The sequence below is a fragment of the Equus caballus genome, chromosome 24 (assembly GCF_041296265.1).
Source record: "Equus caballus isolate H_3958 breed thoroughbred chromosome 24, TB-T2T, whole genome shotgun sequence".
Classification (NCBI taxonomy): Eukaryota; Metazoa; Chordata; class Mammalia; order Perissodactyla; family Equidae; genus Equus; species Equus caballus.
Window position 1 is genome coordinate 19685404 of NC_091707.1, and position 24679 is coordinate 19710082.

Consider the following 24679-nt stretch of genomic DNA (forward strand, 5'->3'; position numbering starts at 1 on the left):
ATCTCTAAATTGATTTGGAGTCTGTCCAGCATGAGACCCTATTTGTTAACTGAGATCACTTTTGAGTAGGTTGAATCTTTTATCTGAAAAGCCCTTCTCCCTGGAGCGGGGCCACGGAAGCGTCCCTCAAGAGTTAAGAGGGCCCATAGCTTCTTAGCTTCCCTCCTCCCTGTTGTGTTTTAACATGAATTGTGAGAGCTCTTTTGAAAAGAAAATAATAAAATAATGAAAACTTGAGCAGTTGTCAAACATGTAATCTAATATTGGGTATCCTTAGATATCAAAATAAGCTTTTTTTTCCCCACCTCAAGAGAGAGATTTTTATTTATTTTTACAGTGGAGCAAATTTGGTGCCAAATATACAATTGCAATTCTTTTAAACCGTAGCCATGCTATTGTGAATTAAATGTGGAAAACTAGGGAAGCAAGTTCAATTTCTAATGTAGTTAGTGTCATTTCCTGACTTACGACAGATCTTTTCCTTTTGGCTTAAAACTGGATATTGTGCCACTTTGATAATATTTAATGAAGACAATTGACTCAAACACAAACCGTGTCATTTAGGGAAATAATAGGAAAGTTATGCCCTAACAGCATATCGTCAGGAAGGGAAAATGAAAACAAAAGTCTTGTTAGCCGTTAGACTACCCAAACATACTATTCATTCAACAGACATTGATTTCAGGAGCTTTTGTTTATTTTTTCCATTCATCTTGTTACACTTCCTATGTATGTCATTCACCTTTAGTAATAACTTGAGCTCTTTCTGCTCTATAAATTGCACCAGGATTTGAGTTGAAGGTTACTTGTGTTTCTGCCAGGTACGCAATTAGGGTCACCTATTAAACTGGTCTTTGTCCTTTTCATTTCTGAAAAAAATATCTTCTGTGCGATTAGCGAACTTTGCCCATCTGATGGACTTTCTGAATTTAGACTTCCAAAAGTACACAGCCCAGATCTGAGCTTTAGGCATTGTCTGCGCAATACAGATGCCCATCTTCTGTTTTCTGAGATGGGTTCTTATATTCTGGCCTGTTGGCTAAGCTCAGTTTTTTGGTGACATGCAAACCAGGTCGGGGTGTGGGTTAGCTTTGCCTTGTTTTGGAGCCGCAACTGCACGTGCAATTCTAGTTGCCCCCCTCTACCCCGCCTTTTTTTTTTTTTAACTCATCATGTTCTTGACCATAAAGGAGACTAGACAGTATGCTGTGAATATATCAGTGCATAGCCATCAACACTTGGGGCAAAAAGATGGTGCCATATTACAAAAGGAACTGATTTCAGACCTCGTGAGTTAGAGGCAAGGCTTTGTCAGCAGTTTGCCAAGGAACTACGTGCTTCTGACAGATGTCCTCCTGTGAAGAGTGGGTCGGGATTAGGGGCAGCTCCCTAAACTTTGCCAAAGCCCCATAGTCTTGGTCTTTTCCCTTCTTGGGGGTGTAACGGAAGCCATTGGTGTGTGTTTTGATGCCACATAAATCTTCTGCAGATTTGCACCCTAGAAGAAGGGTGAGGATGATGGTCAACGTCATTCAGCAAGTGAGTTACATTGTTCATATGTGTATAGGCTTAAATTTGTATTTGTTTCATAGAGATTTGGTAAAACTGAGCAGTGAAATGTCAAGACACAAGTTAAGTTAGTACCTGCAGTTCTGAGACAAGAGGGTTAGACTAGAGACCCTTCTAAATCCTGAGAATTTATTGCAAAACTTATTGTAAAAAGTTAAAGAAAATGAAATGGACAAATTAAACCATTTGAAGGACTGTGCTGCATTCTCTACTTTATTCTTGAAGCTTGGCGAAATTGTGTATACAGAAAATATCATATGGTTCTGTCCAAGGTCAATGATTCATTTTTTCTTGTTTAAAAAATGCATTTACAGTTACCCATGTTAGTGGTTGTTATTTGGTTTAGGATGTTGGTGGCAAAAGAAACAACAGTAACATTTCTCTTTGTTTCCCATTCTGCTTGTTTGTGGCAATCTTGTTTGCCTTAGAGCTACTCCCCCAGCTCCATTCTGCCTTGCTCAGCTCTCAGTGGTAATTCCAAGTCAGAGTCAGAGAGGATGTGGAATGAATGGTGCTGGAATTGAAGGTCATGGCTGAGACTGCATCATGTTCTCAGAAGGTTCAATGAAGGGCCTGCCATTAAGTTTTTGTACTTTTAAAAATCAAGAATAGAGAATTGAATTGGACTAGAAAACCTCTATGACCCATTTAGGGCTTGACATTCTGTGAGTAGGTGACACCTCCAGCTACAGAAGTTCCAGGAACCATGGCAAGATACTGCTTTGCCTGTGACTTTTTCTGCTAAGAGATTGATTTAAAATTAAAAACATATGTATTATTTTTAGTTTGACCCAATTTCTTTCAGGCTGTGACTGAAGCTGCCTTTCTTCCATACTCCGCCTTCTCCTGCTGTACTCCTTGGACTATAACCTGTGTCTGGAGGACCACTAAACTGCTTCCTTGCCACTTCTCTCACGCCTCTCTGTGGCAGAAGGAGGTTGTTCCCAGTCGGCCAGGTTGCATATGAGGGGAGCAATCACTGGCCTTACAGGGACGCATATCTTCCCCTTTAACCTCCTGATTTAGGATGGAGCAGCCGAGAGAGCACAGCTTACATTTTAATTCTCCCAAGCTCAGATTGTTTTTCCGATGAACAAGTTGGGGAAGTAGGTGGAGGGGAGGACAGAGGGAGTTATTGGATTTCACTTATCTTATCATTTGTTTCCCTCCGGATCGCCTTTGTTTATACTGTCTCTTCAGGCCAGGAATTCCTCCAGCAGAAAGCACGCATACACGTGGGGATGTTCAGATCCGGCTTCTTCCTTCTTGTGTTCCCTTTGCTGACTTGGCCTTCCTCTCTGCAGCCTGATCTGAAACGAGGGCTGGAGATATTTAACCTGCTTTTAATTCTTCCATTATGTGGAAAAGAGTTCTTAAGACAGTGACTTGGGGCAAACGTGTTAATGATTTTTCTAATGGGGAAGAAGGATGATGCTGAGTAGGTTTAAATTTAACATCCACTTGTAACCTGTTTATGTCGGTTGAGGGTTTAGTCACAATGTTTGATACCTTGAAAGGAATCCGTTTGCCTTTTGATTGCTCTTGCAATTGCACAGAGGAAAAACAAACACCAGTTGATTTTAGGTTCAGATGTGGCAACTCCTTCAAACTTACTGGACCTCTGTTTCCTCATCTGTGAAATCATGTGAAAATGCCAAAATTTTATGAGAACGATATCACCTTAAAATAACGACCTCGTTTATATGGCATTGTGTAGTATTGATGTACTATCCACTGGGTTCCCCTAGAATGGAGATTGTGAGGGGGAACTCTGTGTTTTTACTTTTAGAGCTTCCAGTGTTGGCCCCTGCTCTTGGCACAGTGTGCCTGAGACCCTGTTCTTGGCTGGAGCCAAAGATCTGATCTCTAGTCTCTTCTCCTTAACTGAACAGCTCTGGTCACATTCCCCAGTCTTGGGGCTCAGGAAGTTCTGTAGGATGTAAGGCATGAGGCTAGCCACAGTGTCTTTGGGGGATCATCCAGTTCTGTTTAAATTGATGATCGCTTTGAACCGGAGTTGGGCCACCGTTGACACACAGGATGGACGGAGCCAGCTGTTGTCTTTGGTTTGGCCGGCACAGTATTATTTTTAAAAATGGAATGATTTTAGTGAACATTTACATTCTGATTTGTCACAGACCTCACCACACACTGATGCCTTATCCACAGCCACTTTGTTTATGTGATATTTCCTTGCCTTCTTGGCCTTTGAGTTTGTTATCTGTATTTGAAACTAAATTATGATGAGAGCCTCTTCAGGCATTTATCCAGCAGTGGGCTGGCAAATACTCTAATCCAGGGTTCCTCAACCCTGTTGGCATTTTGGGTGGGATAGTTCATTGTGGGGAGCTGGGCTGTGCGCTGTAGGATGTTGGGCAGCATCCTTGGCCTGCACACACTAGATGCCAGTAGCACCCTTTTCCCAGTTGTAACAACCAAAAATGTCTCCAGACATTGCCAGATGTCCCCTGGGGAGCAAAATCGCCCTGGTTGAGAGCAAGCTGACAGATTTTGGATACCCTGAGAACTTTAAACATTGCACCAGGTTTGCCTATTCAGGGATAAATTGGGATTCATCTGGGAAACTGAGCCACCCTGCTGTTTTTATTTATTTGGGCAGTTGGTTAGAGCAAAGTAAAGGTCAGTGGATAAGACCTTTCGGGGTCACTTCTCCATTCTTCCATGACCACTGCCTAGGAGGCCTGCCACATTTTAAGGACATGTTCCTGGTCTCAACAGGGGACTCTGTGAGACACTGATGCTGGGTCAGGGCAAGCCCACCACAGCTAGTGGGTAAACAACTTTGAAGCCCGTGGCCTGTGTTGGTAGGTGAGTAATGTTATCTGTGGATAAGGAAGATGAGGCTTAGGGGAAAGTCACCTCTGTCATTATTGTCAAAGGCCAAAATGCTTAAAAAAGGGGGGAGGGCCTTCACCCTTTAAAAATGGCAACTTATCTCAAATCAGCTGTGTGGGAAGAGCTCTGAAAAGGATTAACAGAGTGATATTTTTTTTTTTTCTCTTTCCCACACAAGAATGTCTTTAAAACTTGACTCTCAAACTTGGGCTTTTGGCAACACTCAAACTTGCCTTGCTTTTCAGAAAAACATTGATACGATTTTCAGTAGACAAAGGGAGAATGTTGTGAAGTTTTAATTAGCCAACCCAAGCTCAGTTCTTGAGCGACTAATGCAAAGATAAATGCTTAGAGAAGCATGCAGCTTCAGTTAATATAAACCCAAGTCCCTTCGCAGAGGGTCAGGTGGGCCTTCTGGAGGGCTCCATGCTCTTCCTCAAGGCCGTGTGTTGGTTCTCCACCCTGGATGGGCATCAGAATTCCCCATGGTGGATTTAAAAAGGAGACACTTAGGGACTCTGATTCAGTAGATCTGGGGTTTGGGCCCCATCGCCAGGATTCTTCAAGCTCCACAGGTAATTCTGACATGTAGCCAGGACTGAAAACGAGTGGGAAAGCACAAGATCTTGCATTTGGGCAATGTGGTTAAGTTAAAGATGTGTGCTCGGCCTGGATGGATGGCTGGGTAAATGCCCAGCTTTGTTTGTAAAAATTTTGTGTCTTTTGGTATGAATATTTTTTTACTCCTCTAGAAATTTGAATTTGTAAAATCTTTTATATGTGGTGTAGTATGTATGGTCTAATACATGGAACCTAATGCTTCTCATAATCTTGAAGCTTTATTATATTTTGGCAGATTTTACCGAAAAACTTGGGGAAGTTATCCTCTCCTTTTCAAAATGCTTCCCTGGGAGGATCAATTTGCATATTAACCTATTGTTTAAAGAAAAGGAAACATAAACCACCCAATCACAAATTGCCAACACCATGTGTGCCCTTGAGATAAAGCGGGCGGCAGAGTAGTAGTAAATACTCTTACTAGCTTCCATTCTAGGAAAATCTAGATCCTAGAAAAGATCTGGATATTTCACAGCTAAGTTGAACTCAGTGAGTTTCCCATCAGGCTCTTCTCTGGCTTCACAAAGTGGGGTGAATTTCTTTGTTGTAAGTTTCCTTCCTTGCCCTGTGCCGCCCGCCATGGAGGCCACAAAGCCCCGGGGTTATAACTGCCAAAGGTGGGAAATAGAATAAAATGCCTCCTTTTACTTGGATTTTACTTAGAATTTCAGATCCAGATTTCTATCAAGCATAGCAGGGGCAAGGGAAGAACTAAGTTTTACGTGAAAATATTATACTGGACGTTTCATGGACTATCTCATAAGCCATGGAAGCACCATCTTAAAACATCATTCATTTGGCATGTGAAAAATGTTTTAATGTTGGATTTGAATGTTTCAGAATGCTATTTTAAATCCCACATTTTTAAATTTAAAATACAGAACTTTTGTTTTACTTAAATAAAGCTCAAATCATCTTTTCTCTTCAACTTCTGAAATAAACAAATTACGTTGTGCAATAGATGAAGAGTCTCCCCAGTGAAAGATTCTTCGCTTGCATTGGCAAGTAGTTTCATGTTTTGCTTATTTGGATCATGTCCATGTTTTCAAAGGAATGTTCACAGCATCAGTTATAGGAAGCAATACTCTATAATCCCAAATCACAGTTTTTCTAATATTTGTTGTGCCCTAGATCAAATCTTCCCTCAGTTCTTTTCTTCCCTAAATGCTGATTTTCAGTCTCAGATAGCCAATGTTATGTAGTATTAGAGGAAAATTTGTTAGCATAACATGATAATAGAGAAGAATGACAATTAAAAAGAAAGATAGAGGGGCCAGCCCTGTGGCCTAGTGGTTAAGTTTGGTGTGTTCCACTTTGGTGGCCCAGGTTCAGATCCTGGGTGCAGACCTACACCACTCGTTGGTGGCCATGCTGTGGTGGTGACCCACATACAAAATAGAGGAAGACTGGCACAGATGTTAGCTTAGGGCAAAAAAGTCTTCCTCAAGCAAAAACAAAGAGGAATATTGGCAACAGGTGTTAGTTTAGGGTGCATCTTCCTCAGCAAAAGAAAGAAAGAAGAAAGAAAGAATACAGGATTTCTTTTTAGGGGTGATGAAAATTCTAAAATTAGTGGTAATGGTTACATAGCTTGTAAATATACTAAAACCAATAAACTGTACATTTTAAATGGATGAATATTATACTATGTGAATTATACCTCAATAAAGCTGTGATTTCAAAAAAAGACATGCTAGGGGGCAGCTTGGTGGTGCAGAGGTTAAGTTTGTATGTTATGCTTTGCTGGCCCAGGGTTTGCCAGTTTGGATCCTGGGTGTGGACCTACGCACTGCTTGTTAAGCCATGCTGTGGCAGGTTGTCCTACATATAAAGTGGAGGAAGGTGGGCACGGATGTTAGCTCAGGGCCAGTCTTCCTCAGCAAAAAAGAGAGAGGATGATTGGCGGCAGCTGTTAGCTCAGGGCTAATCTTCCTCAGGAAAAAAAAAGGGCTAAGAAGAATCAGACTAAGTACAACCTTAGAAGCAAAATTTTAGCCCATAAGGACAATATCTATGACTTACTTTTCCATTTATTTTCTACATGCACATTTTAATTTTTCCTCTAAATAAATAGATATATAATATGGATAAAGAATAATTGTGGGGCGGGCCCCATGGCTGAGTGGTTGAGTTCGTGCGCTCTGCTTTGACGGCCCAGGGTTTTGCCAGTTTGAATTCCGGGCGCGCACATGGCACTGCTCATCAGGCCACGCTGAGGCGGTGTTCCACATGCCACAACTAGGAGGACCCACAACTAAAAATACACAACTATGTGCTGGGGGGATTTGGGGAGAAAAAAGCAGAAAAAAAAGAAGATTGGCAACAGTTGTTAGCTCAGGTGCCAATCTTTAAAAAAAAAATGAATAAATAATTGTGATAATTCCTTAATATTTATGGACCAGCTGAGACATGGGAGACTTTGTTATGAAGAAATTTTTGTTGTAATGGAATCAGGCTCGTATTTTTCTCATACCTCCTAATTGTGGACTAGGGCATTAAAGAATGGAAAGCTTCGCACTGTTTTATATCTACTGTGATCATAAACTAAGGTTTTGGTGATACATTTGGCTTAGTCACAATTTGCTTTAAACTTGTTCCATCTGATTATTTTGCAGGATTTTTTCTACTGTAGAAGCCTTCACCCTGTAAAGAGCACTCAAGTATGTAATCTTGCCTGTAAAGCTAACTGTGTCTGTGTTGGATCAGGAATATTTCATTTATAAGGGATTATGTAGCTCAAGGTTTCTCAAATTTGGATTCACGATCCTTTGAGAAACCCTGCATTAAAAGTTAAATTGCTGAATGTTTAGGTACTCATGTGGGCCAATGGGATCGTAAACTCATGCTGCAGAGGTCGGCATTGAGGTACTGCAGTGCTATTCGGGTATAAGATGCTTATCCAGGCATATTAGTTTTATGGCTGCGTAACGGATTACCACAAATTCAGCAGCTTAAAACCTCGCCAGGTCAGAAGTCTGGGTGTGTTGTGGCTGGGTTCTCTGCTCAGGGTCTCACCGAGCTAACACTCACCTGTCAGACCAGGCCGTAGTTCCCATCTGGGGCACAGGGGATTCTTCCAAACTCACTGGTTGTTGGCAGAACTTATTTCCTTGTGACTGTAGGTCTGACAACTGCTAGCTGTTGGCCAGGGACTGCCTTTAGCTCCTAGAGGCCACTCACGTTCCATGCCAGATGGCACACACTGGCAGTTCACAGCGTGGATGTTTGCTTTCTTCCAGGCTAGCTGGAGGACATGTCTCTGCCTCCCTTTTTTGTAATCAGCCAGAGAAAATACTAATTTTAAGTGCTCACCTGATTAGCTCAGGCCCACCCAGGATAATCTCCCTTTGACCATATGGTGTAACATCATTATCATCATATCCATAAGTTCCACTCACACTCAGGGGTAGGGAGGATAGTATGAGGGTCACTGTAATGAGAAGGTCACTTAAAGTTCTGCCTATCATATCAAGTGACCGAACTTATGCTGATATATTGTAGATGATTAAGTCGAAAATACAAAATAAAAAAATGGATGCCCCTCACAGTTAGGCTTCAGGACCCCCTCAGATTTATTGCTTTCCATGCCTACTTTTCTTATTTCATGTAGAGAGAAAATGAAGACTAAAAAGAAGTTATATCATTGAAAATTTCTTACACACACACACACTAATATGAGAATCCTCTGTATACACCCACAGCTTTACCAATTATCAGTTCATGACTAATCTTTCATTTCTACCCTTCACTATTTTCCATCAACTCTGGGATTATTTTAAAGCAAATTCTATAAATCACATAATTTCATCTGTAAATATTTTAGTATTTATGTCCAAAAATATCAGGACTCTCTTTAGAAATGTAACTAGATTGACATTATCATACCTAAAATAATTTAAATTCTGTCTTTAAAATCACCAAACATCCAGTCAGCTTTTAAATTTCCCTGTGACTTTTTAAAAAGTTTGACCAACTCAGGATTCAGATAAGTTTCATACATTGTGGCTTTTTATATGCCCCTTCCACCTCTTTAAATCCTGTGCAGTTTTTTCCCTTGCAGCTTACTTGTGAAAAGAGCTAGATTATTTGTCCTGTAGAATTTCCTACAGTCTGGACCTCATGGGACAGCATCTCTCTCTGTTTCCCGTAAATTAGTTAAAATGAAAATAATTGATACTGTGGACTAATCTGATCACTAGAGGTAGAAAAGCTTATTTGGTAAACAGAATATATAGATATAATTTACTAGATTCATGTGTGTATAGATATTTAGAAAAGTATTTGGGAGTAGAGCAAATATGTTAGGATTTTCAGATTCCTATTATTGAGAGCAGTCTAAGTGTTATATACTTACAGTGCATTATTTAGTTCAATTTAAATTCTTATAGAAAATATGCAGTATATAGATTCATTAAGTGATACTTGGAATTGTTTAGTTCTTTAGCCTAAGCATTTTTGTTAAATCAGATTTTAGCTTCCATAAAAGGAAAAACAAATTCTTTTTTTTCTCTTTGATTGTGGTTGTAATAGCTCATAATGTAGTCAAATTTCAGTTGTACGTTATTATTTGTCATACACCATATAAGTATGCCCCTTCACCCCTTGTGCCCACCCTTCACGCTCCTCCCCCAGTAACCACTAATTTGTTCTCTTTGTCTGTAAGTTTGTTTATATTCTGCACATGAGTGAACTCATACAGTGTTTGTCTTTCTCTGTCTGGCTTATTTTGCTTAACATAATGCCCTCAAAGTCCATCCATGTTGTCATGAATGGGACGATTTCGTCTCTTTTCATGGCTGAGTAGTATTCCATTGTATACATGTACCACATCTTCTTTATCCAGTCATCAGTCAATGGGTACTTGGGTTGCTTCCACATCTTGGCTATTGTGAATAATGCTGCAGTGAACTTAGGGGTGCATAAGTCTCTTTGAATTGTTGATTTCAAGTTCTTTAGGTGAATACCCAATAGTGGGATAGCTGGGTCATATGGTGTTTCTATTTTTAATTTTTTGAGAAATTGCCATACTGTTTTCCACAGTGGCTACACCAGTTTGCATTCCTGCCAGCAGTGTATGAGGGCTCCCTTTTCTCCACAACGTCTCCAACATTTGTTATTTTTTGTCTTAGTGATTATAGCCATTCTAATGGGCGTAAGATGATATCTTAGTGTAGTTTTGATTTGCATCTCCCTGATGATTAGTGATGTTGAGCATCTTTTCATGTGCCTATTGGTCATCTGTATATCTTCTTTGGAAAAATGTCTGTTCATATTCTCAGCCCACTTTTTGATTGGGTGGTTTGTCTTTTGTAGTTCATTTGTGTGAGTTCTTTATATATTATGGAGATTAACTCCTTATCAGATATATGATTTGTAAATATTTTCTCCCAGTTGGTAGGTTGTTTTTTCATCTTGATCTTGGTTTCCTTTGCCTTCCAGAAGCTGTTTAGTCTGATGAAGTACCACTTGGGAAAAACAGATTCTTAAGGAGGAAGTTATTTCAGTTTTGAGTTTTGGAAAATAACCAGATATTTTGTATTGTGAAGATTATGAAATGATTACTTTTTTATAGTAGGGCTTTGCTAGTTATTTCATATCTGTAGGCTCTCCAAAGACGTGTCCTTTGTCCTCAAAGAACAGGATGTATGTTTTAAGTCCTCACCATTAGAATATTCTATTTTAAAAAATGCAACATGTCAATCTTTAAAAAAAAAAAAAAACACAAAAATCGCAACTAGAAGGACCCACAACTAAAATATACAACTATGTACTGGGGGGATTTGGAGAAAAAGCAGAAAGGAAAAAAAATAAAGAAGATTGGCAACAATTGTTGGCTCAGGTGCCAACAATTTAAAAAAAAAAATGCAACACTTAATTTTGTTTTAAGAGAAGAATTTTATATGACTGCCATTGAAAGAAAGTAGAAGAGGTTACCTAATTTAAATTGTGTTTTGGAGGAAAAAATAGCATTGGGTTGAGATAAGTAAAAGCTTAATTAAGATCATAATAACTTAGAATAGGGGACACAGAGCTTTTTCTGTAAAAGCCAGATAGTAAATATTTTAGGCTCTGTAGGCCATGCTGTCCCTGTCAAGTATTCAGTTCTGCGGTTGTTGTAGGAAAAGCAGCCAGAGACCATATGTAAACAAATGGGTGTGGCAAGTTGGGAAGAACCGACATCTTGGCAATGTTGAGTCTTCCTGTTCATGAGCATGGAATCTCTCTCCATTTATTTAGTTCCTTGATTTTGTTCATCAGAGTTTTATAGTTTGCCTCATACAGATCTTGTACATTTAAAAAAAAATTTATAACTAAGTATTTCATTTTGGGGGATGCTAATGTAAATGGTATTGTGTTTTTAATTTCAAATTTGACTCGTTCATTGTTAGTATATTGGAAAGCAATTGACTGTTATATGTTCACCTTGTATCCTGCAACCTAGTTTTTTGTAGCTAGTCTTCATCAAGTTGAGGAAGTTCTTCTCTATTCCTAGTTTACTGAGAGTTTTTATCATGAATGGGCATTGGATTTTGTCAAGTGATTCTTCTGCGTCTATTGATATGGTCATATGATTTGCCTTCCTGGGATAAATCCCTTTGTTTGTGGCATATAATTCTTTTTATACATTGTTGGATTCAATTTGCTAATATTTTATTGAGGATTTTTGCATCTAAGTTCATGAGAGATGTTGGTCTATAGTTTTATTTTTTCCTAATGTCTTTTTCTTGTTTTGCTATTAGTGTAATTCTGGCCTCGTAGAATGAGTTAGGAAGTATTCCCTCTGCTTATATCCTCTGAAAGAGATTGTAAAGAATTGTAAAGATTGTAAAGAATCCTTAAATATTTGGTAGAATTCACCAGTGAACCCATCTGGACCTGGTGCTTTCTGTTTTAGAAGGTTATTAATTATTGAGCTTTCTGTTTTTATTAGTGTTATGGCCTGTATGCAGAAACTGATCTGTTTGTAGGTAGTTGATACTAAAGAATAATTTCCAAAGAGTTTAAAAATAAGATTCTCAAAATTATAAAATAAACATGTCAGCAGTTTTATTTAACTCATTATTTTGTTTTCTTTTTTTTTTTTTTAATAACAGCAAGGCATTTTGTAAATTCTTTTTTTTTTTTTTTAAAGATTGGCACCTGGGCTAATGACTGTTTCCAATCTTTTTTTCTTAAGGATTGGCACCTGGGCTAACAACTGTTGCCAATCTTTTTTTTTTTTTTCTGCTTTATCTCCCCAAACCCCCCAGTACATAGTTGTATATCTTAGTTGCAGGTCCTTCTAGTTGTGGGATGTGGGATGCTGCCTCAGTGTGGCCTGACGAGCAGTGCCGTGTCCGCGCCCAGGGTCCAAACCCTGGGCCACCACAGCGGAGCGTGCAAACTTAACCACTCGGCCACGGAGCCGGCCCCTAGAAAATTTTTTGATTATAGATTATCTACACTCTTTTGCATTCTCCCAATGAAATGTTGTCATAAGTGTTTTTCATGTTATTAAAACTTTTTTTATTGTGGTAAAAAACATAAAATTTACCATCTTAACCATTTTTAAGTGTACAGTTCATAGTGTTAAGTATATTTACGATGTTGTGAAACAAATCTCCAGAACCTTTTCATCTTGTAGAACTAAAACTATACTATTGAAATAATTCCCCTTTGCCCCCTCCTCCCAGCCCCTTGAAACCACTGTTCTAATCTCTTTATCTATGACTTTGACTACTTTAGATACCTTATATAAGTGAAATCATATAGCATTTGACCTTTTATGGCTGGCTTATTTCACTTAGCATCAGGTCCTGGAGGTTCATCCATTTTGTAGTGTGTGTCAGGATTTCCTTCCTTTTTAAAGCTGCATAGTATTCACTGTATGTATACTTCACGTTTTGTTTATCCTTTCACCCACTGATGGACATTTGGTTGCTTCCACCTCTTTGCTATTGTGACTAATGCTGCTGTGAACATGGGGGTGCAAATATCTCTTTGACACCATGCTTTCAGTTCTTTTGGATCTAGACCTAGAGGTGGGATATACCCAGAGGCTGCATCATATGTAGTTCTACTTTTAATATTTTGAGAAACTGCAATACTATTTTTCATAGCAACTGTACCATTTTACATTACCACCAACAAAAGTGCACATTGTTGCCAACATTTATTATTTTATTTTATTTTTTAAAGATTTTACTTATTTCCTTTTTCTCCCCAAAGACCCCCTATACATAGTTGTATATTCTTAGTTGTGGGTCCTTCTAGTTGCGGCATGTGGGACGCCGCCTCAGCATGGCCTGATGAGCGGTGCCATGTCCACGCCCAGGATTCAAACTGGCGAAACCCTGGGCTGCCAAAGCAGAGAGCAGGAACTTAACCACTTGGCCATGGGGCTGGCCCCATATTTTGTGTTTTTTTGATAGTAGCCATCCTAATGGGAGTGAGGTTATTAAAACTCTTAATAAACTTCTTAGATGGCTGCATTTATTTCCATTTTATGTGCAGTATAGGTAATCATTTTCTTAATGTTTTCCCATTAAAATTATTATGAACATCTTTTTCTTGTTTCAGATTATTTTCTTAGGATACGTTCTTAGAAATAAAATAAATGAGTCAGAGTATATAATTTTAAAGTTTTTTGTAAGTACTGCCAAATTATCCTCAAGAAAGGCTTTGCCACTTGACACTGTAACAGGGTATTAAAGCATCTTTCATTTCACCCGTATCTGTGTTGAGTATTATTATCTTACAATTATCTGTGATTGAACCACTGGCAAATGCTATGACATTGTATTTTAATTTGCATTTTAAAAATTTGTTAAATAGAACTTTTTTCTCCAGGCCATTTCCATTTTTCCCTTCTCAGATGGCCTGTTTGCCCATTTAAGTCTCAAAGTTTTACAGGTCATAAAAGAGATTAGTTAGCAATGCAAATATGAAGCTACCAGAACTTTTCATAAATATAGTAAACAATCATGAAAACCATTAGAAGGGAACTTACGAGATCTCCAGGGGTGTTTAAAATGACCTAAAATATTTCTCTGTGATTGAGGGTCTCTGTCTGCAGATTTGCATAATTAATTATCCTAATAAGTCCTTTCTTCATTATCTGGAGGGAAACTTTAGGTCAGTCAGCTCCTGTCATTTTATGACCAGTTTGCATTTCCTGGCGTGCCTCGGTGGCTTCTTGATGTGGCTTTTCCGCTGATAGTGAAATAGCTACAGAGAGGGCATTTCTGAAGGCGGAGAGAACAGGCAGATGATATATAGTTTTTCCATTGGCCCGAACATGTTTGGAAGACTAGGAGGTAGAACAATGAAATAATCCAAATATTATGAGGAGGGAGGCAGAAGTTTACATTAGAGTGGTTTATGTGATAAAAGAAATGTTATACCCAGTACTTTCTGTTTATAAATGATGTCTTAAAACAGATACTCAAATGTTTAGCTAAAATATTTAAAGCATTGCCTATACAGCCCCTACTATTACAAAAATGCCGTACGCATCACAGTCTGATTGTCTTCATGTCACTATGTCATAAGTCAGTATTGGGGGGGAAATGGGTTTTCTCCTACCTTAGTGCTTTAGGTTTTGTTCTAACTTAAACAGAATAATCCTCTTCCAAGCTAGAGAGAGAGGTTCATGTTTTGAAACTAATTTTAGATGGTTATGGTAACACAGTAATAGAATATAATGTAGTGTTTCCCACCACATTTTAGAGAAGACCACTATAATCATGGTTCTGTTCACTGTCTTTTTTTTTCTGGGACTCTGTTTTGAGGTGCTGCAGCTGTCTGTCTTCATTTAAGAAGTAACAAACAAACAAGACGAGAACACATCCTGTGGAGCTTTCTGGTGAGGCAGGTGGCGGCAGCTAGTCCCTGTGCCTTAGTTGAGGAGATGTGGTTCGACACAGGGGCGTAGTGGCTGTTACGAGAGGATTTCAGTGCAAAAGTGACCTTCTTCTTCCTGAGACATCAATTCATGTCTTCCCAGCCTGGAAGAACGGATATTTCTTCCTAGCTCATTTGTTAGTTCCTAGACAGCATTCACATCACAGGTGGTTTGGCTCATTATAAAATTGACTGATATAGCAGAATTTCAAAGAGTACCAAATGCCTTTCCGAGACTCAGATACTTCACACGTTCCATGGACAAATGACACCTCCAATGTAAAAGGGACCATCATATTTTTATCTTAATTTTCTATAATGTTTTCTTGACTTGAAATAGCAAAATCTTTTTAATGAAATGTCCTTAATATGAAACAGAATAGCGATTATAAAGCCTTTTATTCTGTGGCTGGTAAAGTTCTAGACTAAAAGTATTCAAACGTACTTTTCTTGTTAATGATAAGGACTTCCGTACTATTTTATGAATTTACCTAAAAAACTGATTTAAGAAATATAAAAGATTGTCATTTTCAGATTCAGCCATTCCCTTTTAATTCTTATTATAAAAGAGTTAAGTGGTATATATGACTGATGGATTCGTGTTTTATAACTTACTTTTTATGTAGGTTTCATTTTTTTTTAAAGGTGTTGGTCCTAAATGGTCCTACCGAGATTAGCAACAATTATTTGGTTTGTGTTTACTGAGATTCTCAAACATATAATTTATCTTGTTCTGTTCTGCTGAAAAAACACTTTTAATACCCAGGCTTGAAAATGACGAAGTATAGGTCTGTATTATAGCAATACTGCTATAATTTATTTAGAACAATTACCCAGTTGACAGGCATGAACTTTTTTGAAGTGGAATTTTTTTTTATAGTATTAGATGGAAAGCCCTTATATTATCAGTTGTCCCAAGGAGAACTAATACAAGTAATTAAGTCAAAATTTCAAACCACACATTATGGCTCATGTAGAAAACTCTCCAGTGAGGGAACACAGATTCTTTAGCCTGCTATCTACTTGCATGACTTTGGCCCACAATCTCTTGGGCTTCAGTTCCCTCCCATGTAAAATGGAGAGGTTTGGATTAGCTCACCTGTTCTGATGGATTTGTTGTCTCCAGTGGCTTCTAAAGGAGTCTAACATTCACTGTCTGAATTGACCCTGGAAGTTCTGCATCAGAAATTAGGATGACTCCTTAGACCTGGCAAAATGGAAATCTGGAATGAGTGATTCGCCTAATAATAAATTTAGTGGAATGACAGAATCAGAGTTAGAACTCAGCCCTCCACTAACCATCACATCTTAGATGATTGTCTGGCATAGCCCTGGATGTCAGATACGCGTGTCCCTCCCCCACTTCCTATTCCCTCCACAGCTGTGGCAGACAGTGTTTATCTAATGCTTATCTAAGGTGACATTTCTTTCCTACCCAGCCTGGACACGGCCTCAGAATCCTTCTAAAAGCAGCATTCTAATAGCCACAGCTAGTAGAAGGGAACCTAACTAGTTTGATATTGTAGGTAGTAGTGTCTTTAAAATAAAAAAGGGCACTGTCAGTTTTTTTAAAGAAGATTTACCTTTATTGTTTAATTCAAGTGGAATATTGTTGCTTTGTCTTTAGCAGTGGTTCCCAATGTGATGATTCCTTTTTAATTTTAAAAAAATTATAGATTCCCACATGCTCATGAATTCAAGTAGCACTTTAAATGCATTTCAGTTTTATTAATCACAGCATATAAATTCATTTGGAAAAATGGGCAGACATATCTATGTAAGACATTTACATCCTTATGAAAGAAGGACCCCCTGTAATACCTTTGCCACCTCCCCCCCCGCCCCCCCGCCCCCCCGCCCCCCAGCCCCACCTACCAAGAGTCAGGCATTAGAAACCATTACTCTATATACCACTCTGACTTTTTTTTGGTTTCAGTTTGAATTTTTTCAGTAAGATTGAGTTTTAGTTTTAAGAGATGTCATCAGTGGTTTTCATGGTATGTGCTGTTGTGTCCCGATTCCAGGAGGAGCCTCAGGGGAGAGCCCCACCCCCCAACCCCACACCCATTCCAGCTTTCACCAGCCTGTCTGCTTGGAAGTCTTCTATATACTGGGGTTCTCCATGAGAGAACCATCATTTGGATAAAGGGTTCACAAATTTAAAAAGCCCTGAAAACTCATGATACTCCCACTTTCCCATTTTTATACAGTGTTTCGGGGTTACCTTATTAGTTAACAGTGGAGCCAGGATGAAGACCTCGATTGTTTGGTTGCAGGCCACTCTTCACCCCCTACCCGAGCTGCTATTCACAGGACCAGTGGAGGATGTCAGCTCGCCAGCTGGGAGTCAGCACATACTTATATGGAAAGAAAAATTGTTTACATTGTAATACCAAGAGACTCAAATCTCTTTCCACCCTTGAATAAAAGTTTATGTGGTGTCCGTGTTTGCAAATGTTTGCCTCGTTTGGGTGTGGACTTCTCTCACTGCTTGGGGTGGGTGGAGGGATGGTGAAGCTTTTTTTTTAAAACTTAATTTTATTTTAAAACGGTAAAGAGTGATGCCGTGGGCAGAAGACTGTTTCATTTCCCTTTTCTCCCTGTGCTGTGCCACTTCCTATTGTGTTTGTGACATGCTCTGCTTTGTCAATTTAAGCACTGTCCTAGCAGAGTATCCGGTCTCTTTCCTGGATTTTGCTGTCTGATAAGACAACCTCAGGGCTCATTTCTCTGTGGTGGTCACCTATTGTCTGTATTAAATCAATATGCCATCAAGATACCCAAGTAGGATGCTTCATGTACCCTGTCTGGGCTACCTTTTTTTTGCCTGGGGTCTCAGCAAGAAGCCAGATATCCCTCCGAAGCTCGCTGTGATTTCTAGGACTTGCTCACGTTGGTTTACCTTGGGTGTCTGGGCCTGTGAGTGATCCAGGATAGGTGGAGGGATGTCTGGTGCCAGTTTGCGGAGGGTGCTGTGTAGACCTCAGGTCCATCCCTGGGTGTGGGGTGTTAAGTGTTTCCTGTTCAGATTCTTCCTCGTTGGCAGGGCCCAAGCAGTGCTGGCTGCCCCCACAGACCCCTGACAGGCTCTTGCTTCCTCACCTCCTCAGAAAGCTCATCTCCTAGTGTGGGGAGGCTTTTCTGTTAATGCCGAAAAGCCACACACTTCACTTCAGTCAATAGTTTCAACCTGCTTCTTTCTCACATATTTTAACAGATCTGATGATGGGAAACTGGAATGACTTTCTCTGGTCCAGCTCACTTTTTACTAAAGACGAAGAGCCAAAAGTTAGGAAATAAAAGGAAGAAAGAAAAAAAGAACATAGGAGAGTCTTACTTCAGAAAGCTGATTATTAGTGGGGCTGGCCTGGTGGCACAGCAGTTAAGTTCACACATTCTGCTTCCGTGGCCTGGGGTTCGTGGTTTGAATCCCGGGTGCGGACCTACACATCGCTTATTAGCCTGTCCCACATATAAAGTAGAGGAAGATGGACGGGGATGTTAGCTCAGGGCCAGTCTTCCTCAGTAAAAAGAGGAGGATTGGCAGCAGATGTTAGCTCAGGGCTAATCTTCCTCAAAAAAAAAAACAAAACTGATTATTAGACAATTGAGCAATAATTATCTGCCCTCTTTGACAAGAGCTATTTCCCTCTTATCCATCAGCCCTCCAGCAGACCTTGTTTTCTTTCAGAATGAATTAGGATGGCTAATTGCAAGTACTTTGTCCACCTGAGGAAAGACTGTATGGGAGCTTAGTTATCATAGCACATCACCAGCAACACTCTAGAGAAAGACTCACTGAGTCCCCTTCCAGGGGCAAATGTGGTGAGTAACAATGAGTTTGAAGGGCCCTTAAAGTATGTATGAACTTAATGTGCTTTGGTGGGAAATTTCCCTAATGGTAACTTGGTTTCCTTTCCATGGCAAATTAGAAACTGGGAGGTGTTAAAATGTACACCGCTCCTATCTGTGTCACTGGAATCGATTAACTTGCTGTAATCACAACCGGAGTAACTACCTGGTTTAAGTAAAAAGAACAGGAATGTAACCTCAAAGATTATTACCCAGAAGCTGTTTTAAAAGGGCATCCTTAGAAATCTGAGTAAGATCTGTAGTCGAGTTAACTGTGTATGTCCATGTCAATTTCCTAGTTTTGATAATGTGCCTTGTTATGTAAGATATTACAGTGGGGGAAGCAGGGGACTTTTCTGTACTTTTTTTGCAGTGTCTTATGAGTCTATGATTATGGCAAGATAAAAAATTTTAAAAAAAGATACCTGAGAAGAATAATTCTCACTCAGGGTGAGACATTGCAGGTCTGACTTCCTTTGCTCTGTTCTTCCCTGCCTCTCTCCCTCCTTCCCTTCTTTCCTTAGCTTTATTCACATACATTTCACATACGTAAAAGTCACCTATTTTAGAGTACAGCTCATTGTTTTTGTAATAATTCGTTGGCTTATTCACAGAGTTGTGCAACCATCACCACAATCTAATCCTAGAACATTTTCAACTCTTCAAAAAAGGTGCTCCATACCCATTAGCAGTCATCTGTGACCAGCACCCCCCGCCCCCGCCAATGCCTGGCAACCATGAATCTGCTTCCTGTCTACAGGGATTGGCCTATTCTGGATATTTAATATTAATAGAGTTAAACAATACATCAACAGCCTTTTGTGACTGGCTTCTTTCATTCAGTATAATATTTTGTTTTTTTTGGAGGAAGATTAGCCCTCAGCTAACTACTGCCAGTCCTCCTCTTTTTGCTGAGGAAGCCTGGCTCTGAGCTAACATCCGTGCCCATCTTCCTCTAGTTTATACGTGGGACGCCTACCACAGCATGGCTGCCAAGCAGTGCCATGTCTGCACCCGGGATCCGAACCAGCGAATCCCGGGCCGCCGAGAAGCGGAACATGCGAACTTAACCGCTGCGCCACCGGGCCAGCCCCCAGTATAATATTTTTAAAGGTTCATTCATGTCATAGTGTGTATCAGTATTCAATTCTTTTTTATTGCCAAATAGTATTCCATTTTATGGATATACTACATTTTGTTTATTCATGCATATTTAAGGTTGTTTCCACTTTTTGGTTATTATCAATAATGCTGGTGTCAACATTTGCGTACAAGTTTTTGTGTGAACATGTGTTTTCAGTTCTCTTGGGTAAATACCTAAGCGTGGAATTGCTGTGTCATATGGACAGTCTGTGTTTAACGTTCTGAGGAACTGCCAGACTGGTTTTCAAAGAGGCTGCACCATTTTATTCCCACCAGCAATGAATGAGGGTTCCAGTTTCTCCACATCTCGGGTGTTTTTTTTAAACACTGTGTTTTTGTTGTGTTTAGGAAATATTTCCTCATGTCTTGGTGGGTGTGGGAGCAGGGAGCTGAATGATGATTTTGGAGGAAATGAAACAAAATCAAATAAATTATTTTCAGATTGGCTCAGTATAGCTCTGGAAACCTTTCAGCCCTGATCCTACAATCCTTCCTGTTTGACTGGATATGACATTACCAGAATTTTACTTTCCTGGAGAAAAACGAAATATGCCTTTTCCTCAGCTAGATGTGGAGGGTTCAAGCAAAGATAAAGGACCCCTGAGTTACTGATAATTCCACGGGAATGGGTACTTGGTTTGTGCCTAGAACAGTTTCTCTAACATCGTTCTCTTGATGTTTCTCTGGGGCCGTTCTCCACCTAAGTGTAACATAAGAGCTGAATCAAGGTTTGTTTAGTCACTGCTTGGAAAAGAAACGGTGACTGGATACTGGTCAGCTGGCTGGGGGCTGCTGGCAGGCCTGCCACAGACCATGCTTTCTGCAGGCCACGGCCTCTCCGGCTTGTTAAAGGCCTGCACCAGGCAGTGGGGTTTCCATTTGCCCTGCCTGAGCGCAGGATAACAGGGCTTTCATAATCCCCCATGGCAGTGGGCAGGCAAGTCTGGAGGTCTTGGAAGTGGCCCAGGACACCAGGGGAAGGCATGATCCCAGCTCCTTGCCTTGCGTCGCCAGCTTGAGGAGTAGGCTAGGACGAGGGTTGGGGGTAGGTAGGGGAGGGAACACCAAGAAATGTTGTTTCTTAGTTCTGGTACATAGGTATGATAACTCCCACTGTCTTCTCTCCACTACTGTTTATTTTTGGTCATATATTGGCAATCAGATTATTTTGCCTGCAGAAACCACACTATAACAGAAAAGGCCTGCCTCTTATGACAACTTTATGAATGGTGTTTGCAAGTGTAGATTCTCTCCAGATTTTCCTTCACACACTCTCACACCTGCAGCGTGAGCCTCTGTCGCTCCCCTTGTGAGTGGGGCTCTGTAGACACAGGTAGGGTCAGAAGGTGAGTGCTGGTCCCTACGGCCTCTCCAGCCCTGTTTTAGCTGACTTCTCCTTTAGTGCTGTCTAGTCGTACCTCCTCTGACTTCCCAGAGTCTTTCTCTGAAATGCCTTACTTTAATCAGGAGAGGACCCCATATTTCTACCCTGTCTCCATTAAGAACTCCCCATCTCAGGCACATTGTATCAAAGTCAGTGTTATCTCTGTCAAATCAATATCTTCTGTTAAAGTGAGGTTAGAGGTGTGTATGGATAGCTGCCTATTTGTTACACCCGTGCAAATTGTCTACCCATTTTATTAAGCCTGTATTTCATAGATTAGGAAAATCAAGGATTTTTAAGTACATCCATTTCAAGGGTCAATTTCATATCACCATGAAGTACTGAAATCCTTTAAGATTAGAGTAACTGTTGGTGTGTTTTCTGTTGGCCAACCCGTTGTGTTGTTTCTCTAGTAAGTAATGTATTTGGCTTAATGATTTCAATTAGGACTCTAGAATTGAATTCTAAATATATATGTAAAACATACTTACTTCTTTTGACTTGTTTGAGGCCCAGCCATGCTTTGACCAAATTGAGAGTTCATAGTTCCTTCCCAACTTCCCCAAATGGGAATTTCCACAGTTTTCACTTTTGTTAAATGGAGTTTGATACACATTTGTTCATCTGGTATTGTGTTTGACCGGGTCTTGGGAGAAAGAGAACTGTCTGAAAACGCCAGTTCTCGCGTGGATAGGGGGTGGAAAGCTGCTCTTCCTAACCTGCATGCACCTTCTGTATGACTCACCTCAGTGGACTCAGAGAGGCAGCCTGTCTGACCTGCCAGCCTCAGGACCAGCTCCCTGTGAGTGTTTGTGACTGGTTTCTAAGGAGGTAAGGATTTGTCGAGCATCAGTCACCAGGACACCTCATACAGCTACCTTCAACCCGAGTCCTGGAAGTGGATTTATCCCACATACAGCTTACCCGTAGAAAATCGTCCTTTCAGCTCCTTGTGACATTTTCGCCTTTGATGGGCTCCTGATTTTATCCATGGTTTGTAACTGGAGTTATGAGTAAAAGTCTGAGATTTGATTCTTCTAAATAAACATGGACTGTGCTGTCCAGTATGGTAGCGACTAGCCCTGTGTGGCTATTTAGGTTATAATTAATTACAGTTAAATAAAAAATTCAGTTCCTCAGTCACCCTAGCCGCATTTAAGAGCCTCATTAGCTGCTTGGGGCTGGTGGCTGTTCTGTTGGACAGCGCAGAGAGGGAACGTGTCCGTAGTCAGAAAGCTGGCTGACTGTAGACTTCCCTTACGCCAGAAGGTCCAAGCAAGGCACCAATCACAGCAAAGCAAAAGCTTTGCTTAGGTGAATTCAGGTGCTGGAAAGTCGCTGCCGCCTGTCTCTAGTCAAAATGAGAAAAGCAAGTGGACCTGCCATTTGTCCTCTGGTTTTTCTCTGGGCACTGTCTCCTTGCTTCCTTGGTATAGTTTTCTTTCCAAAGGGGTGTGAATGTCCAGTAATCAGACTTGCTCATATTCAAATGCAAGTTAAATATTCTGAAACAGTATATAAATAAGTTATTATCTGCCCTCCCCTTCCATTAGAACCAATACTTCTAGTTCTCTGTCCAGAAGAAAGATGAAGGTAAATTAAAATTTTACCAAGATCCGATTCTCACTGTTGGCCTGTTTTGTAACAGCACACATATGTTTGAGTTTCATCTTATTTGGGCTTTGTGTTTTTAGGGGTTAGATTTCTTTTTGGTTTAAATGTATGTCTATTGGCTTTGAGTTCTTTGGAGATATTTTTAAGACTGGATATTTGTTAACTATATCCACCTTGAAATTTGAATTCACAAGTTATAAATTTGCAAAGAGAAGAATTTGGCACAAATCTCCCCTTCTCTCAGCCCTCCACGTGAGACTTGAAGTTGTTAATGCTTTTGTGTGACCTGATATCCTAGGGTTGAGACTGTATACAAGCCATATGACATAGGCACACAATGTGTTAGCTCTCCAGCAAGCTTCTAGTAAATGGACAGAGGAGTGGCAATTAACTGAAAGACCTTTCCTAGTCAATGTGAGCATTGTTTCTTTAATTTCCATTAATTTAAAAATTCTCAATGGCTTGACAGTATATAACTGTGTTCTTTCTAATGTTGGCATTTAGTGGTGATGGTGTCTACATCAAAGTTACATCTAAATTCCTCTCCAAACTCAGACCAAATGTGTGATGCTGAAAAGGAATTTAACACCCGCTACCCTGCCCCCCCCCCCCCATTACTACCCTATCTCCAGAAACTTTGTAGGTGAGGTTGTGTCTGTGTGTGTGTTTAATAATCTTTTCCTGAGGGCTGGAAAAACTTACTCCACAGCAATTAGCCAGTTCTTGGCATAATCCCCTGGGAAGACCATTGGCTGTGGTGAGTATCCTGGTTCTTATTCTGGGACAGGCAAGAGCACTTTTTTTTTTGCTGAGGAAGATTCGCCCTGAGCTAACATTCACTACCACTCTTCCCTTCTTTTTTTTGTATGTGGGCTGCTACCACAGCATGGCCACTGACAGATGAGTGGTGTAGGTCTGTGCCCAGGAACTGAACCCGGGCTGCCAAAGCAGAGCACGCTGAACTTAACCACTAGGCCTCTGGGGCTGGCCCACAAGAGCACTTTTTATTCTGGTTACAGAACTTCAAGAAGTAGCTTTTACATTCTCTCTTTCTTAGAGGACCACTCATATTTTTTGTTCTTTTGTTATGTTTCACACCTGCGTGTAATTGGTGGCACTTTTTGTTAGTCTATGGTAAATTTGTATTTGACTATTATATAACGCTTTTTCCTCCAAGAGTATAACCCAGGCTAAAGTCTAGAAAACTGGAATTTCTGCTCTGCAGAACCTAATCTTAAATCTAGTCAAGACTTCGTGCCAGTGTCTTTTCTATCTTCATGTACATATAGATGTATAATACTTGGTTTGAACATGAACTTGGCTGTTGTGTTCTGATTCAAGCAGCCCTTACTTACTCGGGCTTCTTGCTCTCAGGTTCCTGGTTTTTAGTATCCCTTTGGGGCCCTCTCCTTTGCCTCAGGAACTGCAGTGCCACATCTAGCCAAGCCTGTATTCATTCTTAACTGTGGCCCAACTTCTTGCTCCAAATGCATACATTTACCTTGTCTGAGTGCTAGCCATAGGTTGTGTTTGGACCCAAGAGTGGTTCCTGCTATGGATATAGCTGTTTGTTTTGAAAACAGAGATTTTCCAGAATGGCATCCATTGATGCCATTGACAAGACAAAAGTATTGTCTTGGCTTCAGTTCTTGATTTTAAGCATTTGACCCAAGTTTCAAGACCTCTCCTCCTGGGATTTTGTTTTACTAGCATCTTCTGGCAGGAGATAGAACGATCCGAGGAAGAGATCCATGAAAGTCG

General features: G+C 40.2%; 1 protein-coding gene and 1 long non-coding RNA gene across 7 annotated transcripts in view; one reads left to right on the forward strand and one right to left on the reverse strand.

Annotated features, from left to right (window-relative positions):
- DAAM1 (dishevelled associated activator of morphogenesis 1) overlaps positions 1 to 24679 on the forward strand; it is a 161650-nt gene that overhangs the window by 6018 nt on the left and 130953 nt on the right. For 2 of the 6 annotated variants that reach the window (XM_023627822.2, XM_070249707.1), the window contains exon 2: positions 7659 to 7703. The exons of the other annotated variants lie outside the window; for them this stretch is intronic. The gene's annotated coding sequence lies outside the window, so the exon portion shown is untranslated. The remainder of the gene's footprint in view (positions 1 to 7658; positions 7704 to 24679) is intronic. 6 annotated transcript variants of the gene reach the window in all.
- Positions 1758 to 17369, reverse strand: LOC102149308 (uncharacterized). Its single transcript, XR_002803462.2, has 3 exons — positions 17150 to 17369; positions 16025 to 16132; positions 1758 to 2879 (listed from the first exon to the last, which is right to left on the reverse strand). It is a non-coding gene; the product is annotated as an uncharacterized lncRNA (long non-coding RNA).